Source organism: Passer domesticus, chromosome 4, assembly GCF_036417665.1.
Source record: "Passer domesticus isolate bPasDom1 chromosome 4, bPasDom1.hap1, whole genome shotgun sequence".
In the NCBI taxonomy this organism is placed as follows: Eukaryota; Metazoa; Chordata; class Aves; order Passeriformes; family Passeridae; genus Passer; species Passer domesticus.
In genome coordinates this window covers 24284794-24310567 of record NC_087477.1, presented here as the reverse complement: position 1 = coordinate 24310567, position 25774 = coordinate 24284794, and positions in this window count along the sequence as shown.

Here is a 25774-nt window from a genome sequence, read left to right as displayed (position 1 = left end):
TGGTCATCTAAAGCAACAGAAGCAGTCATGTTGTACCCAGATTTTGCCTCCCTCACTGTTGAGGAGAACTGAAAGAGGGTGTGGACTTAAAGAAGGCACCACTTACAGCAAGGAAAATTCCAGATAAACTCTAAGAAAACAGTTTGGTTGGACAATCATTCAATCAGGCTGCCCAGGAAGGTTGTGGGATCTCTATCCTTAGAGATATTCAGCATTGGACTGGCCATAACCCTCAGAAATTTAATCTAGTTTGGAAGCTGGATCTGACTTAGAATTGGTGATATTTAGTGCAATGGACCAAATGACCTCCAGAGGTCCCTTCTAATCTACATCTCTCTGATTCTGTGGTTACAAAAGAGCTGATGAGTTGCAGTGAGAAAGCAGAAATTGGGAGGATGAAGGGGAAAATACAATGCTAGTTTTGCTCTCTACAGTAAACAGTTTTCTTAGATTCTTGGGCTGTTACAGAATATTTAAGAAAATGCTGCTGTGTCCAAATGACTCAGATTCACAATGCTTCCAGCAGTGCAATGGCAGCACAAAAGGAGGTTTTTTAAAATGTTTATTCTTCTTAGCATGAGTTTTCTTGAACCTTGTTGAGTTTAACACTGTTAAGAGCTAGATGTATAGGAATACAATCTTGAAATGTAGCAAGGAATATGCATAAGAAGAGACCATTTAAAATCTGTCTTCCATACAGAGTTATCTGGAAAACAAGAGAAAAGGTACTAAAAACAATATCTGCTTTTGGCATGGTTGAATATTTTCTGTGGAAGAAAAACTAGATGGAGTTTTTTAGTAACTTCAATAGTCAGCTTCACCCTGGTGACTTACATCCATTCCTATTGATTTTTACATCCATTCATCAATCACTTGTTTTGTAACTGAATCTGCAAATTGTTTCTGGCTTAAAACTCTAAATTTTGGGATGCAATAATGGAAAATTGCAGTTCAGAGCAGAATAGAAAGTAAGAAAGTACTATGGTGATTATGCTGGTTTCTCTTGTTTGATTGTCTTGTATTCCTATGTGTCTTTGAAAACAGTGCTTAAAATCCTTGGGCACGGATCGTAGGATGGTGGTCAGGGAACTAAAAATAGCACTGATAACATGCACAGATTTAGCAGTGACACTGGTGATTCATGATTTATCTGATTCTTCCACTTCAAAAAATATTTTCTTGCATCTCTGCATGGCATCAACTTACATCTTCTCTCCAAGATCTGCTGCATTAAAAAATCAGTAGAGCATAAAGTTTTTCCATTTTCAAAATAATAGGAACCTGTGATTTTCTGGATTTCATATTTTTAAGGACTCTGAATGAGATCTGTGCTTATATTGTACATTTTTACCATTTTATTTTTCTTCCTAAAATATGCTGATCTAAGACAGACTATATGAAAAGACCTGTAGTAGTAAAAATTGAAATTATTTATGCTCCAATCAGTATTTTTCCTTAGAAATGCTGTGCAAACATAGCAGCACATTCCACCCTTTCACATTCATGGCAGACAAAGAATATATTGTCATTCAGTGATTGTTGTAAGGGAAGCTCACTGAACTGACATTTCAGTGTAAATTTATGATTTATTAAAACAATTGAGATGTTCTGCTAAATCACTTCCCTCTTGCCTTTCCCTTGTGCCTTCTCTAGCTTATTCATATAGTTCTCTTCTCCTTACAGGAAGAGTCTCTGTGCCATACAAACTGTGACAGCATTGCCATCCATATGGTTATTACTTCCTTGATCCTGAGTGAGGGATGATGGCATTGAAAGCAATGGGAAATGACTATGAGAATATGAGAAGTAATTTTAGAAGTCATCTACTTAACTGAACACAGCCAAATGCCAGTTACCAAAATGAAACTCCAGTGTAGTATTTCCGGCAGATATTTACGTTTATGGTTATGTGTCTGTGTTTATGGTTTAGTGGTTAACAAGTAACTGGTGGCATCACTGTAGAGGCAGTGGAACTGGGCTGTCTTTTCCCCCCCTCAGGGTGATGTTCCAGTTCCATTACCAGCAGAAGAGTTTCTGAAAGGAAGGTGTACACTCATCCAGACCCCTGTGCATCCAGCATTTCTGTTGGATGTAAAGGATGTTTCAGGGCAGTCCCCACCAGGCAGTGCTTCCAGCAGGGCTGGGCTGACCTGTGCATGCACACAAGGAAAAAACAAGAATATCAATGCAAAACATTTATTTCCATGACTTTGCACAGAAACTGAGCTCCAACTTTATTTGAGTAAGGAAGGGTATTGGTGCCCATCTCGTGATGATATAAAAGCAAGTCAAGAGCTGTCCTGATTATTCTGCTTTCCAAGTTGTATGGTTGGCTCATCCTAAGACCAGATATTGATTTGTGGTCAAAACTTAACCCAGAACACATCAAAACCAGTGAGAGTTCTGCTGAGATTAGGTGGACTCCGATTTTACAGGTAATGATGAATATTTTGTCTCACCTGACTAACCAACTGACAGGACAATAAGGGGATTCGTGTCTAGGGGTAGGGAGATTTGCCATAGCTGTGCAACTTCTTTTGTTTTTCTTCAGTTTGTAATTAAAGGAATTTTGGAGGCTATGAAGCATTAAATGAAGTGGTCCTGTGGCCGCTGTCCCTCCAGAGTTCCCTCTTGGTAGAGAGGAATCCTTTCTCCCTTGCTTCTGTAGATTGTTTTAGGAAGTCCCTGCAGTCCTGTACTGTAATTGTTCTCTTATTAAGGGAAGTTCTTACATACTTTTTTAGAAGCTACTAAAATGCATGCACATTTAGCCCTGGAGCCCTAGTTCTCCTCTTTGCACAGACAGGAGTGGCTGTGTTTGATTAACAGCCATGACCAGCAGCCAGAAAAATAGCACATAAAATCAGAGGTAAACAAGGATACTTTGATCCTGAGACTGTGTGGAGTAGCCTTCATACCTCATTAACAAAGTCTCAGCTCCACATATCTCTGCTTGATAACAAATGACAGTCAAAGATACAAAGTCTCTGAGTGACACCCTGCACCACTGAGCCCCTGCACTGGCACTGCCATGGACTGGGAATACAGGGATCCTGGCACCCTGCAGGCACCACCCTTTACTATTTCATTTAACAATGTGTCTGACTTCTGTCCTTGGATTCCTGAGCATGGGCTCTTATCTGTTACAGCTCTAGAGTCTGGCAGGAAGAAAATTTGCTTTTATCACTAAAATGTGACTCTGATCATACTTCAAGAGTGGATTTGTTGCTGAAGTAGGGACTGTTTTTGTAATCACATTTTCAGAGAACCAAGCCAGAAATTATTTAACACTGGCAAAGTAGACACATTTTTATAGTGGGAAAGAGTCATGTTTCTACAGTTCTTTGTGATAGCAAACCAAAGATACTGGTTTTGTATATCTAATATAAAAAATTAATTTCCTTTAGCATATCCCTGCAAGTGAGTGCTGTAAAAATAAAAGGGAATGTGTGCATTCTTATAGTACACGAGTCAGTTTGTGTTGTGTCTTCCATTAAAAGTAAATCAAATCAAATGCTGCTTATGCCATTACATTTTGAAGTATACAAACAACATATTATTTTGAACCTCAGCAGAGAAAAGTGCAGTGCACTTGCTTCTCCCAGTTGTATCAACTTTCCATTCAAGATGTTTTGGCCTTCAAACCCCATATACTAGTCGAGGTGCATAAGGATTAACCTAAATAAAAGTTCATAATTCTGACCAAAGGATTCACCTGTAATTCAGGTGGCAGGAGAAAAGGGGAGGTAGAATATGAGAAATATTTTTAATTCATAAACTAACACATCTGTTATATATCTTTTTGGGACGATAAGGTTCATATTGAAATCAACTGGCTCTGCACATGTTTCAGAGTCTCTTGTGGGTAATTGCCATGTTGAAAAAAATCTTGAAGGTCTCTTCTATGTGACAGAGTAGCTGGGTATTGGTAAATTTAACTTTTTGTTTGTGATTTGAAATGGTTCCTGTTAACATAGGCCCTTAAGGTGATGCTTTAAGTGAGGTTCCCAAGCAGAAGACACAAGACAGAAGTAGAAAGTTGCACAGAATGTTTTTTTAATACAGCTATGTTTTTCTTTAATGAACAGTAACTGAAGGCCTATTATTTAGCAGATCCAGATTAATGCATGTAATTACAAGTGGAAAACACCTTGGTGATAGGAGCCTTTCCTCCAACAGGAAAATCCTGGCCCTATGTCAGAAGCCTCAAGGATTGAGCCAGCAGCAAGGTTTTGGGTGGGACTACTTTTTGTTCTGTAAATGTAGATATAAACATATAGCAGTTAAGTCCCTGTCCTGCAGCAGTTTGATATTACCACATGGTATTGATCGAGTGCTTAGTGGCAAATAACATACATATAGAAAAAATAATTTGTCCTGTATTTAATTTTACCACTACAATCACTTTTGTGTGATGTGGTTAGACTTTTGTATACAAAGGATCATTTTTATGATCTCTTGAGGTTCCAAAAATTTTGTTGCAACTCATTTTTTCCTTATCAGTCATGATCAAATGATGTATTAGTATTATATAAGCATTTTAAATGATAGTAATTTGGATGATTTTATTACAAAGGTCTTATGTAGTTTCCCTTGTTTTTTCTATTTGTGTCTGCTGAAAGACCATAGTAGAAGAGTGATTTACTAAATCCATTTGAGAATTAAACAATACTTATTAGCCAATGTTCCATGTTGTGTTTACCAGCAAAATGTGAAGTACAAAAAATCAGTATAAGGAAATATTTTGAAATGTCCTTAAATCATATGGAACATAGCTGTTCTAAGTATAATAGGTGATAGAATAGATGGGTGAAATAAACTGAGTTTATCTGCCAGCAGCTGCAAGTCAATTAACCAAGCAAGCATGTTTACCATATTTCTATTTCTATTTCTGTCAGAAATGAAAATCCCAGAAGGAAAAAACCCCACCATATCTAATAAGAAAATGCTCGGTTTTGTAGGCCTTTTTTCCCTCCCTTTCACAAATCTCTGTAATCCTCTTCAATGGTGTATGTAGGAGTTTATAAATACTGTGAAGGAGCATCTCCTAGAAGAGCTTCTAGCAGCTGGGAATTGGCTCCAGTGCACACAGCAGTGTTATTGGTGCTGTAGGTTTAACTGAAGTACTTCATGCTTCCAGACAGCATTATTCAAATGACTTTTCAGGATAAACTTTGTGTTATGCATTAGCTGTTAGAAGAGCTGGTACTGGAGAGAGAATGCACAAATACCCCTTTCCCCTTTCCTGACCTCAAAAGAGTGAAGAAAAATATTTGTGTTTTGCTCCACAGATTTTAAGGGGTGAGAGACTGCAACAAGAACTCTTTCTTCTTGTCCTTCTTATGTTTCTGAGTGTAGTGAAGAGTGACTCTAAAAATTAAAGTTTTATGAGTCAGTTTGTAAACCTTCGAGTATTGCTCCATCAAATTTATTTTTGGACTCTGCTAATAATTCTTAGTCCCCTCATGACCCATTCAGTCCAGCTTATCTGCAGTTGCCTACAGTCACTTTCAGACAACTAAATTCAGACAACTAAACCCCTCCTGAGTAGTTCCCTGCCAAGCCTCCTTTACAAAGCCAGCTGCTGCCTCTGGGACCACCTTTATGTGGTGCCTGTAGGATTACAACACACAGGGTACAGATATGTGCCTGCAGCCCCATCTTTTTGAGTTGCACAGTGAGATAAAGTTGTCAATATTCACTTAGGAGTGTTACAGGATAAATATAATCCTTGTGAATACAAAGAATGTCTGAGGACACAACTTAAGTGTGTCTCTTGAGTACAGTGACCTTCTGAGGACATGGCAGGGTGGCTTCAGATGGTATCAGTTGTCCCTTTCATCATAACTGGCTCCCTCTACTATGTTAAAGGAAGCTTAGGAACAGGTATGTGTAATGGCCAAAGATGGAGTTGTGCATGGAGAAACACTTCACAGATACTATGCCCAGAACTATATAATTTTTGCTCTGGAAACAATATCTCCTGCAATGGAGATATTCTGGAAGAGACTTGCAGGCTGTTGAGACAGAATTGGTGGACTGAGGGCTGGTAAAGGAAGAAATAGCTGGAACAGTATGAAACCCTGAAGTACAGTAACAGGATGTATTTTCCAATGTAAAACTTTTATGACTGCTGCTTTTTGGAGTAGGATTAAATCCCAGCTGGATTGCAATTGGCAGTTTGTTATAGCAGCTCATCTTGAATTTCTCATGAGCTGAGACAGTTGTTTTGGTTGGGGGTAAACAGTCCCCCAAAGGGAAGAAGGGTACTAACTGAATCAGAAAGAACTGCCTGTTATACTTATTTAACTGGAATCTTATTCTAATATCATTCAGTCCTTCTGACGTCCATCTTTTTTCTCCAGATAATTTTAAAGAAGCACACATACTCAAAGCTAATAAAAAAATGTTTTATTTAAGCAATTTTTGTAAAGAAAAAAATTCTGTCTGGTAGTTCATTTCCCATCCCCATTTTATCTTCTACTTTGAAGAAACTTTCTTTTAAAGTGAGGAAAATTATTTTGGAAAACACTTAAACGTCTTGTTGAGCAGCTGCAGAATGCAGTGCCTTGGGTTTTGCTCCTATTTAAAAAGTCTTTGCATAAATTAACAGAATGGAAACATTTATAATTTATTGACATGTTTTGACTGTGGACTTGTGTTACATAAATTTTGATTAATTGAAAAAAATCACAATATGCCTTTTTCTTCCAGCTTGGAATTATATCACTGTATTTTCCAGTCACCACTACTTCAGAAAAAAGAAATATGGAAGTGGGTAGGCATAACAGCTACTGAAATTCTCTGGGATGCCTCTTTAAATTTATTTCCTTTCCTACGGTTTCGATCATTTGTCATTACATTTGATTTTGCTGTGCTTTGGGACAAATGATGTACTTGATCATGATAGCCCACTATTTTACAACACCACTAGCAGGAAAATATTGATTATCACAAACTTAAACCAAATCCCATAACATTAAATGATAATATTCCTTTTTTTTTTGGTCTGTCTGCTGCTCTGTGCAGACAGACACCCACCAGCCTGATTCCAGGAGGCAAAATTTTAATAAGTTTGCCAGTATTCTGAATTCAGACTGAGCTGGCTGCAGTCCCAATGGTGAATTCCTTCCAGGAGCTTTCTGGGGGCCTCTGCACTCTCTTGTGCTTGGCATTGCACAAGCACACAGTAAGAGTTTGTGTCTGACCCAAAGAACTACCTCAAAGCTTGTGCAGGCAAACATATGAAGCAGAAACTGGAGCTGAGACTAATTAATCTAGTGTGCTGACTCCAAACATCAATTAGCTGGGAATAAATTTTAATCCCTGCTTGAGCTAGGCAGAGTTTCATTTGGTATGAAGAGGTGACAGGCCGTATCATTCATTTTCCACACTTTGTGTTCTGGGAATAGATTATGATATTGAGTCCTTATATTTTTTGGATTTTGCACAGTCCCAATCAGCTCGTTTTTGGGAATACAAGTGAATCTGCTCAGTTCAAAGGGTGCTTAATGTTATTTCTTCATTCTAGTCACTTGTCACCTTTGCCAATAGCAACAGTAAGTGCCCCAGTTTGTGTACTGATTCAGATCGTGCACCACTGAAGGATATGCTGCAGCCTGAGAAGCACAGTCCCAGTGAAGCCAGGAGGCTGCCACAGCTCGTCCTCAAAGAGCTGGATAGTTTCAGTCAGAGAAGAAAATGTACAGCAGTAAAACATATAGCAACACAAATCTTGAAGTCATATATTAATTTAATACATAGGCATAAAATTGTTCTAGAAGCATCTGAATTGGTCTCAGTCTGTGCAGGAGCCCATACTGGCCTGTGAGTCCTGGTTTCAGTGCTGTCCAAATCACTTTTAGAAGTCCTTTTTCTGCAGAACTGGAGAATAATAGATACTGTGCAATTTGATGTAATGTATTGGGTTGTGAAGGGCAGAGAAATATTAACCACAGTTGGCAGAACAGCTGGGACTTGAACAATTAGCCTCTAGACACATAGATAAAGCTCTCTTCCTCAAAGCCCTAAGACGTTTTGAATGGGATTAGTTCCTCATTCTCATTTTGCTTTGCAAAAATTGTGTGAAAATTGCAAGATTATATATAGCGACAAAACAGCCTATAGCAGTGACCAGAAATATGTTACCTGTGATTAATAAAAAATGACAACAGTGTATGTATGTGGCCTATTTTAGCAGGAGGAATCCAGAAGTTGCAAACACAGAAGCTGGCCTCCATCCTGCTGCTCTCTGTGGTGAAAGAGTCATCACTTTAGCTAGTGCAAGAACAGGCCTTTTGCAGAATTTTGCAAGCTACACATGTGGCACAATTAATCTCTCACAGTGTAGCCACTCCATGTTTGACACACTGTAATATCCAGCAGTTCTGCTTCATCGCATCGCTCCAAAATAAAGGACAGCTGAAGACTTTGGGATAGATGCTTTCTCTTCCTGTGGTTACTTCTGACCTACAGGGCCAAGAGGATCCCACTGCAGAAGCAATTTGTAGGGCATGACCCTAAGCTTTGTGGCCTGCAAGAGCTTTCCCATCAGCACCTGCATGCTGAGAGAGTCCCAGGGAGGTGAACTAGGGTAAAAGTAAAGCCCTTGTGCATGGCTCTGCAGGTTTTCTAAGGTTCTTGGTCTGCAGGTGTCATATGGGATGATCTTCTGGAAGTCATAGTAGTTGATAATTTACCCTCAGTTATTCTAGCTTTGATTTCTAGCCTCCAAAATGGCCCACATTGTAGTGTAAAAAATAAAAGCAGCTATTAGCCGTGCAAATTCCTGGGGATTTTTTTGTTTGGTTTTGTTTAGTTGGGGTTGGTTTTTTTGTTTTGGTTTTTTTTTTTTTTTTTTTTTTTTTGTGTTGGGGAGGTTGTAGGGGATTTTTTTTTTTGTTTGGTTGGTTGTTGTTTCTCGGTTTGGTTTTGGTGGGTTTTTTTTTGTTTGCTTTTTTCCCTTTCTGTGTCATTTTTAGCAAATAAAACAATTTATACATGTCCCTTGGTTTCTTTTGAAATCAGGCACCTTCAGTAACTCGATGCCCCTTTCTCATAGCACCGAGGAAGTGATTTATTACTGATTGAGAGAGACACTGTGCAATCAGTATCTGTTATGACTTGATTCTGCTGTGCTGTTTTACTTGCCTTTTCTCTAAAAAAAATTCCTGTGAAGTGGGGGTGGTGTCAGTTTTGTGATCAGATGCTGCCTGCAGCAAGATAAACATGGAAATGGTAAGGAAGACCTTATATTTACTCTCTGAAGCTTTTTGTTCAGTGTAAGATAAAGGTCATTTTAGAGAAACACGTCAAGAATTCTAGTGAAGCTGGCTGACATCTAACTTAACCAGAGAACCAGGAAGTTTAAAAAGGATTTAAAACAGCAAAGGGAAATATTCTAAAAATATTTTTTAGAAATCTATAAGTTTGCTTTTTGAATGTAAGGACATTCAGTCCTGGTCATGTCTTCTGAACTGCAGAAAGCTTCAGGTGTAAAATGATTTCTCCTCTAACTGTTTAGAGATGCACCACTTTCCTTTCCCTTGTGTTTTCCAGCCATGGTAAACTTGGTAAAGTGGGATGGCACTTAGCAGATATTTATATGCTGAATTTCAAAACCAAACATTAATCTATAAAGAACAAGCCTCAACAGATACAAATAATAATACCAATTTATGAATCACTTCCTGAAGCCTCTGTTTCCTTTGGCAAGTCTCATACCTGCTAAAATTGGAAGACCTGGAATGTAGGTTATTATAGAGGCCACAATAATCAGGATGTGTAAATTTAAAAAGAGCCTTTTAAATATTGTTGGGAGTGTGTAAAATGTGCTTCCTTCTCCATCCTTTCTTTGATGCAGAATGACATTGATTTTCTTCTTTGATGGTCAAGGTTCTAGAGTTTGTGACCTAACAGATCCACTAGGTATAAAGGCAGAGGAAGCTCTGATTTTGAAGCTATTGGGTTCTTATCTGGTAGGTGTATCAAAGTCCAAAAGAGGTGAATGGGTGAGGATTTGAGATGCAGCACCGTTTTCAAGATACAGCACCATTTTCATCTGGCTGACAGGGAATCTGGTGAAAAGTTGTCCTTGGCCATCAGCCTAAATCAAATTAACAGCTTAAGGGTCTCTTTCCTGTTCTAATAATATCACAAAGAGCACCTCCATGACTGTTGGCAGTTGCTGCTCTTTCTCCCAGTCGCTGCTCTTTCTCACTGAGCATAGGTGCACATTAATGAGATAGAGCAGGATGCCCTTTTGAGGGGCACTGGCCTGTCTCGAAGCATTGGCTGAATTGTTACTTGCATTTACTTCTCTTTTAAATGCAGAAGTAAGCATAACTTGCCTCTCCAGCTACTTTAAAGTGGATGAAGAACATGTAAGAATTTTACTTGGCACTCTCAGAGGACACCTGTGACTTATGACCCTGGATAATGATGTTCAGAAAGGGTATTTACAAGCAGGTTGAGATACAGCTAGCATTGCCCACCTCATAGCAATTCATGAATTTATAATCTGACAACTGAATGATCAGATAATGAGTTAAAGTCAAATGTGCTTTTAAACCCTGCTGGAAAAACAGAGGCTTATGTCAGCCAGTCATTTCCTGATACATTTCCTGGGTACTCTGCACCCTGTCTGTTGGGATGCGTCTTCCTTCCCCTTACAGCAAACTAAAATATTTCAAGTTTTAGTAATTTCTGATGGAAAAGCCAAAGCCACTGAGCTTTCCCAGCTGGCTTCCAGGTCAAACTTGTCCCTCTTTCCTCCACTGGTATGAGCCCCCACCCCCACCAGGTTGGTCCTCCCCCATCACCACAGTGCAACAAGTCTGCCATAGGTATGTTGCTGCACAAGCTCTTGCACCCATATCTCTTACTTCACAGCTTGTCCTTTCCAGATGATCCTGCCTATACTCCTAAATTAGATGATAGGGGTGGCAGTGCCTAACTCCTAAATTAGATGATAGGGGTGAAAAGGCAGTTTAGGGTCACTCAATGAAATTAAGCTATAATATGATTATATTTGCCTGCTAGATCCTACATCATGGGCACGAGTTGTACGAGTTGTTCCTGTAAGTTATTGGCTATATAGGATATGACTTCCCCATGGTTGAGGACAGGTAACATAGCTTCATTGCCACTTCTAGGACTCCAGGAGTCCAACTGAGTATAGCATGGCACAGCTAAGACTTCAGGGCATGCCTGTCCTTATTTCTGTTGATGCTTTTAGTTGCAGCTTGGTGCTAGGACAGTCTGAAAACTGCTCTAAAAGATGACTCAGGAATGTGTGACATGGCTTGCCTGAGAAGAAAGAATTAAACAGTAGGAAGCTACATACAGGCACTGAAAATTTGGGCCATAGTACCTGAATGTGTCAGCAGGCACAGTGTTCGTTTTCACGCTTTTTTCCATTTCAGGTTGATAAACATTGTATTCAGTCATTCATCAAAGTTAATAAAAGATGCTGGTAGCAGGCTTTGGGACTGAATTCTTTTATTCAGAGAAGATACTTCACAGAGGCAGTAAAAACATTCACGTCCCCTAGACAGTTCTTTCAAAGTGCCTTTATGCTCAGTCACCATCTCTGAGATGTTAAAGGTCAGCTCAGTCACAATGTTTATGGAATCCTTGCCCTTTCAACTTAAACTGCCTACAGGGAAGGCAACTAATTCTGGCTCGTTGGAATGTAAACAGTAAGGACTGCTTTTTGAGCACCAAACCTTCTAAGTATCATTTATAATAAGGTTTTCCATTTTATTTAAAACCTTCTGTACTACAGCAGTTCCCATACTGTGCTGAAGTATAGATTGTCATGACCAAATACTCTGATCTTTCACAGAGGTGTATTAATAATAGCTTCTTAAATGAGCCACAGGACTGCCTTCCTTGTACAGAAGCAAGAAATGGGGAGCTTTTTCTTATTCCTAACCTTGCACCCATCATCCTCAGGCTCAGAATGATGGAGAGTGGAGGTCCATGCCTCCAATGCACTGACTCACTCCCCTCTTCTCAGTTGGTACATAAGTCAGTAGCATTTTCTTCCTCTGTGAAGCATAAAAATCTCTGGATTTTTGTAGCTCTCAGGCAACAATATTTCTCCTCCTGCAACTGGTCATGTACCTAGAACATAATCACATTCTTATCAGTTAATTTTAGGAGGGAGAATAAATAATGGGCTGTCAAGATTATCTGTATATTTAGAATCTTTGTATAGTCCAATTTTGTTGTCAAATCTTCATTATTTGATAGTGGTAGATAAATGCTTCTTTCTCTCCTGATAAGTAGCAAAACTTTCATTCGAACAGCTGATTACTCTTAACAAAGTCACTGTAGGAAAAAAATCACTCAGAATTTAGGTAGGGGCAGCCTGTTTCTGGTGAGATTTTACTTTCTGTGGTGGGCTTGTATGTTTTATACAATTAAACTGGGTCCAAGCAACCACTAAGAGAAGGGATCTTCTCCTCTTTGTATTATTTACTGAATTAGCCTCGTGCAGAGCAGATTGAAGGGGTGATGTGTGCCAAGTAGCAGCCTCCTATTCCATAAATTGTAGGATTTTAGGGAATGTGAAGAATAAATACAAACACAGAATGCTGAGAGGTTTTATTAGCTGAAGTCTTTTGAGAGATCTTAGGTAAATGGACACTGTTTTCTTCACTGTAGTCTCTGTGGAGAAGAGAGATCTTGGTCACCATTGCTCAACTCATTTATTGACAGTGCAAACAGGGTATTAAAGGACACCATTAGATTTTAATAGGTTTCTGTATTTGCTCAGCACCTGGTTAACATTAGTGCAAATGGATGTACTTTTCTTTTTCTGAAAGTAGTATAAGCTGTGGCATTTTGTCTGCTTCCTCTTTGTGTTGCTTTTCTTTTACTTCCAGAGCCACAGCTCAGGACAGATTTGACTCAATGCTGAGCCCTTAGCCAACCTATCCAAAAGAAACCTCCCCACAGTGCATATGAGGCAGAAGTCACCTTTCCACTGAGGGACACTGATGGCTTCAGAAAAACCAGCAAACCAAAGAGAGCACTGAGGCAGCACTTCTGGGTCGATGGTGACCAACATCTGACACCACATGTTGTCCCACAGCCCAGCCATGGGAACTTGTGCTGGTACTGGCCTAAACATGCATGGGAGCACCTACACCAAAGCTTTCTTATTCCCTTGTGGACAGCTCTTCTAGGGCTCAAAGAAATGATCCCTCATGCCACCCTAAACACCACACAGGACACCTGAAGCCTCGGACTGTCCCATTTCATCGTTATCTGCTGCTCATAGAATTTCCTTTGTGTTTCTTCCTCTGGCCACCAGACAGAGATCCCAAAAAACTGCTCTCCCTGAAGTCCCTCCAGCATTCCTACAAGACTTGACTTGATGACCAGGCTTACCACCTACCAGAAAAGGGATGTAAGGTAGCCTGCTCCCCACCTAGAGCTGTTTTTAAACATCCCATGCTCAGCCTGTTAATCCAGATAAACTATTTTTTTTAAATTTACATGTAGTGTTACATAGACTAAAAAAAAACCCCCAAAACCCCAAAACAAAAACCAGAAAAAAAAATCAGAAAATAAAAAAAGCTTTCTCTTGCTGCTTTGTGGTAATTTAATTTCCTCTTACATATTCTAACACCAGTAATTCCTGATCAACGAGTTGAAACCTTGTGTTTTGTTTTCAGTATTCTCTAAGCAAAGGAGTAAGTCTGATTGACATTGAAATAAAGAGGAGTCTGCTTTCCAGGACTAAAATAGTTTATCATCCTCTACCTCTGTCAGTAAGTTCTAAGCTTTTAGCTGTTCTTTTAATGGCTGCTCTAACTAATTGGTTTGTTGTTTACAGGCAGAGATATAACTGTCAGGCTTGTTAAGGGGTTCTGGTCCTATATCCATTTTTTACCCATATTACTGCTGTCTCCTATTTTTTTTCCAAGATCTCTAATTGCCATTCCCAGCTTGTGCTGTCATTAGTTCCCTGTGCCTTTTACCTGCTGCTGCTGCGAACTCACCACAACAGTGATTTAGGAGCTCTCCTACCTACCTAAAATTTTGTGGATTAAATTGAATACGTCCCCATCTGCAAGGTTTGGGAACTGCCATGCTCTCAGTTGCAGGAGAGAGAAGCAGGTTTTGACAAGCATCCAAAATACAAATGTCCCAGAAACTGGTGGAAGAGACAACAGTTAGACTCTCTCAGTAAACTCATCAAATAATAGGAAAATAATATTTTTGATTCCAGAGAAAAGAATAAGAAAAGAGCTGAATGAGTTTTGACCTCTGATTTGTCAGGTTTTGTCCTTCAGTTAAGAACTCAACAGAAGGGCATTTTTCCAGAACAAACTAACTGATAGGGAGAAAAGAGAGATAGCAGAATAAAGAAAGAGGAAAGGATTAAAAGGTAAAAATTAAATTGAGAAAATCATCATCTTTTCTCTTTGAACCTTCCGCCAAATCCTTTGATCTGTTTTTGGAGCTGTGCTCTTTCTGCTGAGGAAGACGAAGCAATGTCCCTTTCAAACCTTTGCAGAGGCATCTGTTGTTTTGTTTGTTTATAGCAGACAGTCCAATTCTTTATCTCCTTTTGCTCTATCAATATACCACGCCTGGGGGAAGGGGTAGAGGGGAAAGACCAGCAGTTGTTAATGCTAACACAGCTTGATTAGTGTGGGAAACCCAAGCTTGAACTATATTTTTGAGAGCTGACCTAGCTACTGTCATGAAATCCTTTTCCTGCTCTACAGCATTATGCTAAAAAATATCATCAATTGCTTAGATTTCAGCTCAGGATTATGTTTTCACCCCTATTTATGTGGTAGCTGTTAAACAATTTTATGAGATTTTGCAAGAACCAAATTTTGCACACAAGTAGTCCCACTGAGCTGGATTTCAGCTCAGTAATACAGGGGTAAATGCAGATTAGCTCCTTCAAAGGCAGTGGAATAAGTCCAGATTTACTGTGGTGTTTTTTTCTGACTATTTCTATGAAAGAAAAAAAAAGACAAAAAAGACATGCAGGCACTTGCTTAAACTCTGCTGAGACTGTCTGGAAGAAATTGTATTCAGGTTATCAGACATGATGGTTTGGGAGGGAGAAAAAACTGACTGTTAAGGTTTTGAACCAACAGTCCTTAGAGAAGTAAAATTTCCGGAGATGCCAACAGGGAGTTTGGTGAGGATGGAGGATCTCAGTACTGCACGTAGGTCTCTCAGAACACCAGCAGAGTAATTGCACAGGGAAACAGGGTGACTGCTGTGAGCAAATTCACAGATTGTTTAGGAGAAACAGGAACTTTAATAGGTAGGAAAGGCTGACTTTAAAGCACAGGCTTTTACTTTGCATTTCAAGTTAGCTTATAACCCAGCCTAGCATTTAGATCATAACACACCAGCCTGAGAAACTGCTGTCTGGGAAGACAGCCAAGAGCTAAGAAAATTAGCGAAGGGAGAAAACACATTCTGTAAATGTTGAGCTTCAGAGAAGGTATGCTCCAGCCTGATATTCCTACAGTTTTCTTGGGACTGATATTCATATCCTTAAAGCAGTCTGCTTTTATGCGAACAACAGTTACTTCTTTTTGATGAAAAATGAAAGGTTGTGCATCCCTGATTCCTTTTGCTTTACTTCCTCCTGTGCTCACTACTCTGTCCATCCCAGTAACAGTTTTACAGTAGTGAAGAGTACTGAATTCAAGTTAAGAGTGACAACTCTTTCCTTCTATTTTGTCACAAATTGCAGCTTTAAAAACAAAATGTACAATGGGTGGTCTGCAGTACTGTTTATTACTAAACTATTCTCTAAGTGGAGAGAAAAATGTACAATTAGCTTAGTAATAAACAGAATTGTAGTCCACTAAAATAGTAAAATGAAAAAAAAAAAATCTAGAGGGTTTTAGGTCTGCACTTTATTAGTCTGCCAAGATGAATAGTTATATGTGTTTTTAAAATAACAGCACATGCTATTACAAGAATAGAGCTTGGACAGAAAAAATTCCCTTTAACTATATAGCACAAAAATGGCTCAGAAGGGTGCAGTGTCCTCTGAAGATGCAATGCTGTATTTCACAGAGTTTATGCACATGCCTACAGAAGAATTCTACTTTGGTTAACAAACATATTTTTGGGATGGAGTTACAGGGTAAGGCATTAAGTGCTAGGTAATAAAGTTTGCATTGTATCCTGTAATAAAACAGGTGAAATAAACTGGAAAAAATGTGGCTGATCTAATTTGAATTTACTGTCCAAAGATGCTCACAGGACTTCCATGTAATGTAAATCAAATAATGCTATATATCAAGAATTCTAGAAGGTGAATAAAAGGCGCCTAGGTCACACACAGTATTTTGTGAAGACTATGAACTCCAAGTTGGATCTTAAGGAGAAACATCTGAAATATTATTTTGGTCAAATTAATTGAAAGTCTCTCCAAAGCAGTGTAGCATAAAATTTGTTTTTGCCTTCTGAAATTGTGGGGTTTATGCATTAAGTTTGAGCACATCCCAAAGGTTTGACCAATAAAGTAGTTCTATAGTATTAAGAAATTGAGATTTTTTTTCAGCTGAAGGAAGGAGTATGCAAAAAGCCTGAAACTGCAGAATGTAAAAGGAAAGAGAGAACACTTGCAAACCTATCAGAACCAACAAATTACTCTACCACTGGCACTAAAAGATTGTGCTGGCATGACCAGTAATGAGTAAAGCTTTTTGAATTGAATATAGAAAACCTATTCCCATTCCCATATGGGTTGCAAGAAGTTGAACACAGTAGATGCTTAAACACAGCAGAATGTTGTCTTTTCTTAAATGATGAATTGCTTGGTAGCAAAGAAGCCTCACACAAAGTGATTTTATACTCCTATTTTCTATAAAATATGTGATTGTTTTTATGATCATTTTATTTTATTTTATTGCTTTCGTATGGTTCTTGTAATAAATTTTCAGCCTTATTTTTACCAATGGAGTAGTGAAAAATAAGAATAGATTTATATGGTTGCTGAAATGACTTATATTTGAATACACACACACACACACACATATATATGAAATATATATTTTCCCACTCAAAATTCTAATTAATTTATTACCTTAGATAGGAGACAGGTAAAACTATAAACAGAACCCCTATTTGAATGGCTTTATCACTTTTTAAAAAGCCCTGAACACAAAAATGAACAATCAAAGACATTAACAGAAACACTCTTTCTACAATGAAAACAAAAAAGAAAATCAATACAATGATAACAAAATATTGTTATTTCAAAGATATAACTATAATAATTACTATAATATTTCTTTTTTTATATATTATTACCAAAACAAATGACCTAGCAAAAATGAATCTAGGAGATGAGGCATTAGTATTTTTTCTGACTGGCCATATTTCTTTCTGCCCAGGATGCAGGACTTGTTTCAGGTATAAAACAGAAAAAATTTCTACTCATATTTGATGCCAGTGAGGCTTTTCTGGTGTGCAGCACAGCCCCATCCTGTTTTCCCAGCCTCAGGTACAGATGTTGAGCTGTAGGTAAGCTACAGGACCTTTATGCCTACTGCAAGCTTCCTGTGGTGAGACCCTTCTCCAGAGAACTTGGTCCATTTTTCAGTGTCTGTTTTTTGCAGGAGCCCAAAGAGGATGGAGTGGGCCAGAGCCTTCACTGTACTTTTAGACACCTAAATAAGAAAGAGATACATAAAGTTCCTGCTTTGATTTACAGCAGGGATCCCAGACTTAATTGTCCAGATATTTTGACAGCTCTGTTAGATTAGAATTAAAACCTAGTTCTTTTCCATATGCACAACTTCAGAAGTCAGAGGGAATGACTGAGCTTTCCCCAGAAACTGTACACAGTTAGGGAGGACCTTCCCAGGGTCTCTCTGCTGCTGGGAGTGGGTTTGGACTCCCTGCTCTCAGCACATGCTTGTGAGGAACTGCCTGGTTTTGCAAACACTGCTAGAAATAAAGCTCTGCACAACCCTCCATCTAAGGTTTTCTGCTGATCAGTCCTTGTATGCACCAAACCAATGGGAATAAATATCAAGGCTGGGATACATAGGCTGCCTGGGTATATCCACTGATGTCATTGTCATGGACATGGCCATGGAAAAGAAGCCTTTGTACTCTGTTTCACCTCCTTCCCTTGCAGTTTCTGTGGCCAGAGGCCTTTGAGCTATCCTTGATGGAAACGCTTTCAGGTTGTAGAATAATGACTGGGAGAAGGAAGCACTGTGAAAGGGATGTTCCATTACATTGTACAACAAGTTTGTTATAAAATTCCAAAACATCTCGCTAAGCAGAATCCTGGTTTACTCTGTAAGAATAAGAGCAGAGAGGAGCCTGCAGCTCACTACTTTTGGCCAGTGTGCCATGCCTATTTGACATGCTATCTGTCACATTAGACATGAAAATCTTCTTCAGATATCTTTCCTACAAAGGAAGGAGTTTGATTCCTTCAGACATTCAGGTTTTTAGTCCATCACAGAAGAGGTTTAAGAATTCACAGCTTCAAATAATAGCCTGAGAGTCTACAGTGAGAGTCTGGTAGATATGATGATGTCTGCTTCTTGCCTTCAACCACTTTTTTTTTACATAAAAATGGAAACAGGATTACTATTGTATGGTTTTGAAATTTAATATTTTTCAATAAGTTGTGCAATTTTCAGTCTCTGTAATAATCAGAGCCCAGAAAATTAGCTGTTTCATGCTCAGATAATCACTTTTGCAGTAGAAGTGGGTCTAAATAAAGAATTTTTTCTGAATCAAACACGGTTGTACTCTCTTTTTTTTGCATACCGGTCAAATTTCATTGCATTTACACTTAGTTGCTGATAATTATTGTCAGAACAGGCAGAGCAAACCCTGTGGCTCCTGACATGCTAGAAGGCAGCATTCAGCACTGCTGTGCTGAGCAGGCTGGAGGAACCTGTGCTCTCTTACAGCACCTGAACTCCCGTGAGAGGAAAGCTACTCACCATAGAAAAGTGTAGAACCTCTCCTACAAGGAGGTCATCATTATTTGTTTGTCCTTTGCACCTCAAAAGCTCAAGTCTGCAAGTATTGTCTTTTACTGTTCTTATGAAATTAACCCAGTGGAAGAAAAGCATCTGCTTGTTTGCAAGCATGCCAGCTGTGCAGGTATCTGGTACTAACACACATGTCAGACCTTGTTAAAACATTTGGCCACCTAACACATAAAGAAAATCCCCTAAGGACAACATCTTAGTTTTTACCTGTGATTTGAATTATTGAGCTCAGTTCTATTGTCTTTTCCTTCTTTGCAGAGAAGAAACTCATGTTTAATTCTCACTTAATTTGATGGGCTTTTGGTCTGTTTAATTAGTCAGAATAAAAAATAAATAACTCCTATAATCTATAACCTATTTTGAAAGCAACTCCTTAGAATTGTTCTGTAAATATCAGAATAGACCAACAAGTCTGATACTTTGTTTGAGTTTTTAGATACCAGTGGGTTTTCTTAGTGAAAGTGAAGGTTGGTGCATTGGAAGTAAAATGGTGCAAAGAAGCAATGCTGTTCTTCCATAGCCTTGGCCAATTATTGCATTAGCAAACTTTCCAATTAACCTGTGATCCACAGCTTGACAATGCAGTTATCACTCAAAGATGTTGCAGTTGTCCCAGAGGAATCTAAAGTGTCTAAAGTGCTAGAAGTATTTATCACAGAGTCTGCTTTCCAGTGTGCCAGACACTATTCTAAGTTAATTCTCCATCTGCATTAATGGCTGCTTTAACTAAAATGCAAACTCAGTTGTCTGAGTGGTCTCTAGAAAACCTGACAAGAAGTGGAGCCAGCCTCCACAATGTAGGGTGCAAATGCACACAATTGCAGCTGATTTTGTCTAGAAGTAGCTCAGGCAGAAATCAATATATAAGGCAGGCAGAAGGTAACTGTCAGACAATGAATAGTTTTGGTCACCTGCCTGTACCCCAACCCAAAATCATTCACACACTTGGCTGCCAATCTTGCATCTGTTTTGAAAAGATTTGGATGCACCATTAAGCAATCCTCATGTGTGAGCTAACAGCATAAATCAGCCTATGTTTGAAAGTAGGCTGCTGGGCTTCTCTCCGTGTTTCTGTACTCCAGAAACCTCTGTAAAGCCCCATATTTGTATCCTGAATTCTAGTTTGCTCTGAAAGGAAGCTCAGATTGAATTATGTACAGTACAAGGAAATAGGATGTTACAGTTTGAGCAAAACAGATTAAACGCTTCTAGACCAGGCAGTCTTTGACTTTGAATAACAGATAAGTAGCAACATATGAGTCATATAAAGAAATAAACAGAGTTTTTTTCTTAAAATCTTTACTGGTGTAACAGTACATCAGACTTGAGGTGTTCTGTTCTTGTTACATTTTTGTTTCATACTTACCTTCTGTCAAAACCATACAAGTAAAGCCAGAAAAAAATTGAAATATTCAGGAGAGACTTGAATTTTTTTTTTTTGGTCATGAAGCAGTTTCAATCAGCCATTACTGAAATCTCTTGTTTCTCTAACCAGTCCTTGAATCATTTTGGTCTGCCCAGGAAAATTCTCCCTGTATTTAAAATCTAGCATTGCAGATGTTTCAGATCACACAGATGAGAGCAACCCTACCTAGAGATACATTTTGTGTTATGTTTTTTAGTAGAGATGAGATCATATAAATTTCTTCATAAGAAATTCAAGTAGTATTTGTCTCAGACCACTAAGTTACATATTCAGTAACACAATTTTGAAACAATATTCTATTGCTCAAGCCCATACATTTTTATGTATCTACCCTTATGAAGTGTTTCTGGATTTAAGAACCTAGAAACTGCAGGAAATGGTATGCTCCATTATCCATTATGCCATTCAATGGAAATAATAAGAGCTGTGTTGGAGATTAATTTGGAGCTAGTTTGGCTATCAGGTGTTTCTGCAGCAAAAGTTAACCAATCTGGAAATTTTTAAACTATTGAAGTTACTACAGAGCATCTAGTAAAGATTCCTTTTTTATTATTATAAATATTGTTGTTATTATTTCAAAAATAATAAAAATGCTGCTCTCTTCTCATTAACACACACAAGACTCAGGCAAGTAATATCCACTGTAGATCTGCATTGAGAGAATTTTAAACCTTAAAGGCAGAGCTTTTAAAAGGTAATTTATTGAGTGTTTCTATGACAATAAAGATGTGAACTTTGAAGACTTAAAGCTAAAATAGCAAGACGATGATAAAACCATAATTGTCACCAAAAGGAAGAGCAAATTTGAAGCACTTTTTGCTTTCTTGAAATTTGGCATCTTTTTGTCAATGAAACTAACTACCAGAAGAAACTAAACAAGTGTCTTGGGATGCACTGAGCAGTTTAAAGTCCATCAAGTTTCTCAAGAGAAAATTACTCTGCTGGAGAGTTTACAAGCAGGTAAGAGGTAAGTCTCTTTGAGCTGAACACCACATCTCATAAGATGCTACAGAAAACAGAGAGACTTGTTAATGAGTGAAAAAAATTAATATTCCCTTTTCTGTTTTGAATTTGATGACATTGTAGAAACGGCTTTAAACTAAAAGTTGTGCACACACGTGGACATCACAGGGACATGGACAAGGTACTGAGACCATGGTAGCTCTGATCAGTCTCTGCTCCACTAATTCTGGCTTAATGCTTTGTCGTTTAGTATTAAAGACATGGAGGGAAGAGATGAAGTAGGACCCAAGGTAAGACAACACTTATAAGCACTGAAACTAGCTGTCAATAAAAATTGGTTGATTTTAGCATAGATTTTAGAAGGTGTAAATTTAATAGGCTGTTTTCCAAATTGTCATGTTATTTCAAAGTGTCTCTGTGTTTCTGTCCCCCTGTTCTTCACATAGATTCTGCAATGCCTAATAATGTGTGAACATGTTTTCATTCACTGTAGGGCTTCCTGTCTTCTTGACTGTCTAGATTACCAGAACCAAATCAAATAATTTGGAGGATTCTTTATTCCTACTAGATTAAATGTGACCAGAATTTTAAACCAGTATTGAAGAAATGGGATGGAAATAAACAGAAAAGTACATATACAGAGCTGGAACTTGAGGGCCAGTTCCTCATAAACCATATATAAATAAAAGATAAGTTTCAGTCTGTGGATTTGGTACAGGGGAGGGTACAAGGTAGCAAGAAAGATCAATGTGTACTTCGTGTACTATGGGGTGTCTGCCCAGAATTACATCCAAGACCTGGTACATGTGGCAGGATGTTCTGATACAAACCTCAGCTTTATCAAGACTGCAAGAAATTATGCACATTGAGAAATCCCTGTGGCTCAGGTGCACCTACCTTAGGGACATAGCTAAAATATAACAGTTACAATAGTTCTTCCCTTTGCCTCAGGTACTTAAATTTCATTTCTCAAACCCTTGGATGCAGCAAGGAATTTAGATTTAGATGGTGTCAGATCCCAACAAAGAGAAATCAGGAACTGAGGTTCGGACTCATTCCAATTTTGAAGCAGGTCCAGAGCATTCTGAGGCTTGGGCTTCATTCAACTCCCTTATCAGAAACCCTTCAACTGCTTCTGCCATCTCTGAATGGAGAATAAAACTGATCTTATTATTTGATATTTCTAGTTCAATGTCTGATCCTCTGCTGGGAAAAACTGAAATCCATGGATATCGAAATCAGGACATCCCAGAACGTTGGAGTGGAGAGAATGATGCATCTGACTCCATGGATATCAAAAGGCTATTTAATTACTTTATTATACTATATTACATACATCACAACTGAATCTGCCAAGCACTCACTCTGCACACAACTGCACAGGGCTGCACTCATCTCCTGACTGTCCCGGGATCTCAGCCGACAGTCCGGACACACACACACTCTTGGCCCTGACAGGCCAAGGAAACAAAACACCATCACTCTGGGTAAACACTCTCCATATTGCATTCTACTTTGGCACAACACAGGCACAGCAAATGATAAGCATTGTTTTTTTTTCTCTGACATTCAATCAATGTGAATCTCAGAAATCCTTGGGAAGAATTGTGTCTTGCTTTTCTCTGTGAAGAGAAATGTGGCAACACCTGGACACTTTATACTAGCAGAGAATCTTAATTTTTCTCCTTCAGCTACAAGGAAAGAGGTGGAAAACCCCACAGGGAAAAAAAGAAAAGTGAATCAATCCATTTGTGAAGCTGGGCAAGCTGGAGAGCCTGGGAAGTCACTGATTCCAGATGCCTTACTCAGCTTTCTCTGTGTGCCAGCAGAAAGTGTAGGAGTACTTCGGACTCATCCGGACTACTGTGGGTTTTTTTCCCTTTGAAGTGTGTAGTTTCTTCCAGTCTGTTGTGCTAGCTCCCACAAGGGCTCTAGCTGGAGGAGAATGCCTCTGACACCACCCTGCCTTCAGCAGCAAGCCCCTGTCCCTGTCCCTGTCCCTGCCCATGCCAGCCACTCCCTGCAGCATCGCAGTGCAAGGGCTGGCAGATCCAGGAGAAACCCCCATGACAGCCCCTCTCAAGCATAAACTGCAATAACTCTTACTCTTGCAAGTCAGCATGATGCCCATAATTTATTCATCCCAAGATGTATTCATCCATCCATTATTGATTTGCATTTGTTTTACTACTATCATTACAATTTCATAAACAAGCATAGAGAAGGAGATGGGAAGTTAAAGGCAGAGGTAGCTGCTGGACAAAGACCCTGGCCTTGCCTCTCCTTGGCTTCTGAAGGCCTTCAGGTTTTGTGTGAAGGCATAACACAGAGTAAGCAAAATTTCTCCTCTTTCTGTTCATTTCAGCAGTTTGGTGGCAATCCTTTCTGCCACCTAAATTCCTCTCTGAAGTTATTTATATTCTGTTAATGTGGTGAGGACACTGGAATGTAGCAAGGCGGTAGTCAAAAGCCAAGAGAAAGGCAGGGATAGAAGGGGAAGGGATGTTGGTGCTGCAGGTCACCATCTTCCCTCCTTAATGCATTCTGTGGGAGCAGGTTTCTGCTTCTCTGAGTATTAGGAATGAACTGGCTTAAGGTCTACTTGTACAATGAAGAGATTTAGATTTACTATTTCTGGCCATGATGAGGTGTGGGGATTCCAAGGGAAGTGGGAGATTGTGTTGAAAGGAGTGGGTGGAAAAATCCTGGGTAAAACATTCCCTCCCTGGCACCCTTCCTCCACAGGCTCAGCTACCTGGGCTGGGGACAGATGGTTGGGAATTATTGGATTCCTGTGCTTTGGCCGTGGCAGCTGCTGGCCTGTGCGCTCATCACGAGTCAGCTGCAAGGAAAGGAGGGTTGGCTTAAGCCACCTCCATGATCATTTTCTGTAGACAGAAGTTCAAACACCAGGTACATCAAGGAACATGATTGAAGGCCACTCGGTTTCCCATCAGGGAACTCGAGCCCTTCTGTAGCACAGGGCTTTCTGCAACGTGTTATTGACTTTATAAAAACATAGCAGTCTTCCTCTGACTACTGCCCTCTAAACCCCCTTCTTTCAAAAAATATGCAGCACTATTGTAAATCAATGTCCAAAACCACTTCAGCAATACTACATTTATCTGGAGGGACCATTTTGTAGAAAAAGGACATTTCTTTAAAAAATAAATATATATATACAAAACTTCCTAAGGAATCATTTTGAGCCTTTTCAATCAGCCAGATATTCACTTCATGCTACAAAACCACAGATTTGTTATTCAATTTATAAGAAAAAAATAAAAGAAAAAGATTGCTATTTCACTACTATATAGAAGCAAAAAATAAATTGCCATGAAATTAGAAGATGGTATATAAACCATTTATGTAAATTAGGACAAGAGGCTAAGTAAAAAAGTCCTTAGCATGAAAAGTGAACTGTTTCATATTATATATATTCTGGATTTTTAAAAGGACAACTTATCTGTAGCTTTGTGTAAAACAACTGCAGATTTTGGAAAACATGAATCCAACAAAATCAAATCAAGGTCTTAGACATGAAAATTTAATTAGGAAAAAAGTACTAAATAATACATGTCAATGTCATGGATATTTGAACATTTGTTGTGCAATATATTGTACATAGAGTTGTTTCTTACAACAGAAGGTTATATTCTGAGGAGTTTTCTGCGCATAAGCACAGGTGAGAAGAGCAGCTGTGAGATGGAGGAGCAGAAGTTAGCATCCCTTGTTCTCTCCTCAGTAACTGCAGGAAGTGTGTTTTGCTGATTGTCCCTGCTAGGCACGAATGAACACACAGGCTCTGGGTCCAGCAGACCTGGGGCATTGTCAGTGTGTTTAGATGTGTAAACAACCAAGAAAATGAACTATTATACACTATTCTCTTCCTTGGGTATCCTTACTGTATTATTTCTGTTATATTTTAAGGGTTCCCTAGTTAGCTCTGATTGCAATAATAACCTTATCTCCCCATTACTGTCAAACAAAAGTACTATTATTATCTCTTAAATTGGGGTAAAAACTATGGCCAAGGATGCACCATTAGAGATCAGAACTATTAAGTGGCAACAGATTCCTTATTTCTGGACTTGAAGGATGCAGAGGAAATGTACAAAACTGCCATTTGTTTTGGCAATATTATCCCAAAATAGTGTTCTCTCTCTGGGTAGTATGCACATAATGGAACTTCATGGTATTTGTAAAGCATTTGCACCACATATTTCTGCACTAGAACAGTGTAAATTTGGGTCAGTTTCACGTGCATCATAACACAGAATGTGGAGGGACTTAAAATATTTATAGTATTGTGCTGTATGATATCTTAATGCCATCCCTGCATTTACATTTCATTTAACTGTTGTGC